Raw genomic sequence first — 5936 nt, forward strand, 5'->3', positions numbered from 1 at the left:
CACAGGACATGTGTAAACGTAATCTTCATGTGTTACGTTTGTCATTTTTTTTTCAAAACAACATGACGTTACTTTATAAAGTGCAAATGATCGGTAATTTAATTAAATATACAGTATTTGGACGATTTTATACAAAAGACAACATGAAAGTCAATTTGTTTCAGATTTGTTAGATTTGCCCAATCTCTTATCAATAATGCAGTATCTGATCGCATTAAACAAGAAAAAAGGCACTTGGTTGAAAATGAAAATTATTCTTTACCACTAATAGCTTAAACAGTCATCAAATTCGTGTTCACGCAAGGAACATGAACGGTTGTTAATAGAACGACGCATGATAGACAAGAAAGTCCAATTCAACTCTCTGGACAGGTCTTTTACTCGCCCAGATATTAAATAGATCATAACGAAAAGACAGAATTGAATTACAATAATGAAACAATGCTCATACACGAATCGGGCGATAGGACTCTAGGTATATTTCCCGTTTCTGCCTCGAAAATATCTCCAATATCTTCAGGATTCGATTGAGGGGTGCTTCGTTGCCCCCACTCCGACCCTTTTGAGAAGATCTCACCCAGTTCGTAAATAGATCATAACGGGATGAAGACATCAGACCTGAGGGGTAATCATGGTGACAGAGGGTGACATGATCAGGGTTAATGAATGCTAGGAGGGGTGTCTAAAGGCTTCAACCGTCACGAGCAATTTGGCGCGAAAAAGAGGGCGCGGATCATGACTCATTGTGACGGCGGGAAAACGCTTTTCTTTTCAAACACCATCAGATCGTCTGCGCACAGAAGAGATATCTTTAAATCACTGATGAATGCGTAGATGACCGACTGTAAGACATTCCAAATACGACTTTTACTTCTAAAAAAAAAAATCACAAATTGTCAATCAAGTGGATGCAAGCCGATATATACAACGGTTTGTAGTGCTTCTTTAATCCAAATAATAGTAAGACCTAATTTCGTCATAAAACCTTTAAATTTTTGTGTTCGATCCGAATTCCAGTTTAGTAACAAGCATAAATTTTAGAATGGTTATATGATGAACAAATACTCTAAAAATTGATGCTTGGATATTTTTTTTCTCTAAGGACAAAACAAGTCAGGTGCCATGTTACACTAAAACTGTTATTAGCGTCCTTTACTGCACATTAATATACTTGGGTCGAGAGTGGCAATTCTATCATCAACGTCCTGTTAAATGCCGCTTATGATTGAACCCAATATCTGGTTGTCCACAAGCAGGAATCATTTTTAATCAAACCATAAAAGCTCTACTTCCGAAACTTTGATAGAGGTCTAAAACAAATAAGACGTAATCAAGGTAAGATATGAACTAACCGAGTCAGCACTAATTACATGTACTATGAATTTTTTCTTCAAGGTAATCTTTCGAACCGGTAATGATTGTATTTCTAGCCAGGCGAGGTCTTGGGGCTTAGTCACTTGACCCCCTTGTAAGAAAGATGTGTGGGGGACGCACGACTGGTGATATTTTTTGTTGGGGAGTGGGGGGGGGGGGCTTTTATCAAAATGGACCCTAGCATCATTGATCCGCAACTGTTTTGAGTAGCTCTTTGCCGAACAAACATAATTAAATTCATAGTTTTCTATTGACTAGTCAAAGGTATGATTCACTGGAGTACAGTTAGAGGGGGGGGGGGGGCTAGGGGGGGGGGGGACTTGGGGGACATGGAACCCCGAAAAGTTTTACGACCAAGAAAAACAGGGAGAAAATGAAAGAGAGGGCTACTCTTAGACAGATCCATAATTTGTATTGTTTCTTTGAATTAAATCTTTATCAGAATTATGGGTATAATCACCATTTCATTGACAGATTCCTATTCTGATTCCATAGACTTAGTTGAGGTACATGTAGGTAAATTGGTGCTTGCAGCAACTTCTGCTTTAATAAAGGTGTTTTCTCCAAAACTATTCTTTTTTTTCTCATGGATCTCAGTGGGATAAGAATCTTTTGTGATTTCAGGGTTGGAAATTAGGTCATAGTCTCTTGGTATATCCCATCCCCTGGCCCTACCTCACGGTATGACCCGATTAAATGTCACATTACACCCTTCGTGTTATCCCATCTACCCCTCTACCAAAACCATTGACCCCTTTCTTACCCCTTATTCTCTATCAAGACTTACACCTATTTAGACTGTTAAAGAATCGCGACCTGTTGATGGCGTTCCAACTTGGACGAGTTACACATTTGCTCCTAGTGTTTAATTATGTTTATAAAATAATTCACACTTTTTACAATTCCTTTTCTAGCCCACTTTTGTGGGGTAGGAAAAGAAATTCCCTTTAGTTCCCTTTATTTTTTATGCTGCAGCCTTTATGTTATTTTCCCTGACATGTCTGACTAGTTGTACTCTTCCTTACTTACTTTTATTATCTCTTTTCCTTCCAATATCTTTTAACTTCGTCCCTATTCCTATGAAATCTTTGAGTTTTGTTGACTGAACATAGATTATCTCTAATAATGCTATACATTTAGATGTCTTATGGGATTCCAAAAATTTTGACCTCTAATATTCTTCTTTTACATCGGAAACAAATAGTGTTTTCACAATCAAGGATACTAGGAAAAGGAAATCAGTTTATGATCATGACATTTCATTCGGTCAGTCCTTTGCTTCAAAACGCGTTTAGGATATAACAGGATGCCAGTTTTGCACGTTTTGCTCCAAGGAAAATTAATAGATATCAGTGAAGTCATTTTGAAATTTTACATTTCACATTTCACATTATTCGCTAGCAATATTTGTTATTGATTACTGCTCTACCATGTCTACATGCGTTATATTTAATATAATTTTCTTTACCTTTTTAGCCCACCTTTCCACCCCTACTTTCATCTCATAATCCCTCATCCTCCATCTTCTTTCTCCCTTTCTTACGAATGGTTTACCATCCTTTATCCTGGAATGACCCGCCTTTTCGGGCTTGGAAAGCTCGGTCTTTTTTTCTCATGAACTCTCCTAGCTCTCACCTTCTGGCCCAGTTGGCTATTATTTGGTGTAAATCCGGCCAGGTTTTTATTGCTGTATCGTCGCACCAGCCCCTTCGTCCTCGGGGACTTGTCCCTAATCCGGGGGTTCTAATCCGCCGGACAATAACCGAGTCTACTCTGATTACGGAATTTAACTCCACCAAATTACAAAATACCCCACATTTCCATCAAAAGGGCGGGTTCCCTTACCGTCTTGGGCTTGCAAGATTCGGGTTGTTCTATTGAAGATGGTGTTTTTGTACGTTGGTGAGTTGGCCCGTAGGTCCCTCACCAATCTGCAAGTGTCTAATCCGTGTTGGCTTAAACTAAACAGTACTCCGAATATGGTGTTGGGCTCTCTCTTGGCATTAGTCAACCATCAAGTCCCTCAAAGGTAATACGCTTGTTAATCCCCTTCCCCCAACCCAAGGCACCTTATGCTGCTTACTGTCTTTCCATTCAGTCGGCGAGCCGTACTAATATTTACAGTAGCTTGTTTTCACGTCTTACCTTACGCCTGATTCGTCTGAAAGGATTCGGCTTTGCATTGAAGAGGGGCGAAAGTACCCCTATTCACCACCAGTGTTTACCCCTTACTACATCGACAACACCGGGCTTTAAATTGCAATTAAGCGGGTAAATAGGGGTTAGCTACCAACCTACCTGTCAATCTCAATCGATATACCAGTAATGGCTTCACAAGAACAGTCGAAGCTTCAAACGATTCTTTTCAATATTTTGGAAGGCGTAATTTGATAAAGTACTTCTTTTAAGACGCTGGTTTTTATGCCCCCATCCCATGTTATCTTTTGGTAAGGAAGGTAACGGGATCCCCGCCAACACACTGCTTTGCCCGCCATTTATGGAGCACTGACCCACCTTAACCCCTCTTCGGGAACTTTAACTCCTCACCTTAAACGATTTACTCAGGTGCGAGGACGGAGGAGAAAATGGGACTTCAAAGGAATTGTTTAAATTGTTGAGTAAGAAACAATTTGGACACTGATTACACTCATCCCTCGAAAGATTACGTCAACTTGAAGATTGTGAAAATTCGTCATTATTCACAATACTGAAGTCGTAGATATATTCATATAAATTGACAAATGATCATTATGACAAAATACGATAACATTGAGTTTGTCCAACAAAATCAGCAAAGGAGCAACATGCTACGAGAAGCAGTCTCTGAGAGTTAATTTCTAAATCGAAGTTAACATTTTCTCATTATCAAATAAATATGATACAATCTGTTTTTTTATAGAATGTTCAAGAAGAAATAATAATAATAATAATAATTTGCATTTATATAGCGCTTTATCAATCTACGACTGCTCAAAGCGCTTCACAATTATTATTACTCAGTCACTGAATTCATAGCATTTCAAGCAGCCTGTTAGGAGCAAACTTGCTAAACCAACCACAATGACGGTTGTTTCCTACCAGTGCCCAATTAGCACCTGGGTGAGAGTGGCACAGTGTGGATTGACGCCTTGCCAAAGGACGCTAGACCATGGTGGGATTCGAACACACGACCCTCTGATTACAAGGCGAGAGTCAGAACCGCTACACCACGGCGCTTCCGTGGTGTAATGACTTGGCAATATCAATAGATGTTAATCTCTCTATCTAGATGAGTTAAGTCGTAATTTACATTTTTCCTCACACTTTTCGTTTAATATGAAACAAGAGTGCATTTTATAGGTTTTACTTTTTAAATTACACAACTATTAATCATGAAATCAGAATATTTTTTTGCAACTGTACAGTATTAGTCTCCTAAAAAGGAACAACATGTAACCTGGTAAGAAGAAGAAAACTGGTGATACTGATTTGTAATAGTTGATTTTAACATTTTCATGAGTCTGAAACTCGTTGAAAAACATGATTAAGTACGCCATAAAATCGTTCATTTCAGTCCAAGGATGATCAAATCTTTGAATACATGAACATGATAGAGGAATGAAATAACTTGTTTTCAGTTTGTCCCATAAAAATTCATGGTCGTTGAAGTTAAATAGTATAATGGTTCTATTTCCCTTTTCCTTTATTATTTGCAGTCGTACCCATTCGTTCTATCATGTTCACATAAGGAGATCAATGACATGTCTGGTTATTATTACACCTACTTTGTTTTCAGAATGTTGGTACAATACGATCAATGAAAGGGCTCCAAAGTATTACACCCCGTTTGTTTTGAGGGTTGAATGTCATAATATCCTCACTGATTGGGGTTTAAGAGGATGACAGAGGGAACGTATCAGATTCGTGATTCCGACAGAAATGAGTAATGTTTGCATCTTTGCAATGAAAACAGCTCATAAAATGTTCTGAAAGCACTCATTATTCAGAGGAATGCACGATCCCCACAAAAAAATGTTCGGAGATTATTTTCATTATTTGACGTTGGTAGACAAGAAGAGGCGTACTAGGGAACTGATTCCGAAGGAGTCCCTGTCTTGTTGAAATGGTCATTTGGATAATATCGATATAGGGAGAGGAAAAGGTTACATCACCCCATTTATGGACCGGCATTCATTTTTCATCTTTCTTGTTCTATAAAAGACTGTTCGCCAAATTAGGGCAAAGTAGGCCTAACTCTTATCCCCCATAACAGTCCTACTCGACTAGTTGTCAAAGAGACTTTTCAAAATCAGTTGTCTCTGTTGATTGCAAAGAAAACAGGACAAGGGCGTTGATATCGGCTGTCATAGTGACGAGTCCGACCTTGTCAGAGTGTGAAACCCGTCAGCTTACGAGCCCAGGCGTCACCGTACAAACCAATGGCCTTAAACTTAGGAAAATAAGGGTAAATAATAGGCAGTTTAGCCGGTTGCGATCCTATCCTCAGGATTCTCTTTTTTTCAACCGTATTCTTTATCGACTGCTACCATGGTTTGTTTGCGAGGATAGAGGATGGGGCAGAC

The sequence above is a fragment of the Lytechinus pictus genome, chromosome 18 (genome assembly GCF_037042905.1).
Source record: "Lytechinus pictus isolate F3 Inbred chromosome 18, Lp3.0, whole genome shotgun sequence".
NCBI lineage: Eukaryota > Metazoa > Echinodermata > Echinoidea > Temnopleuroida > Toxopneustidae > Lytechinus > Lytechinus pictus.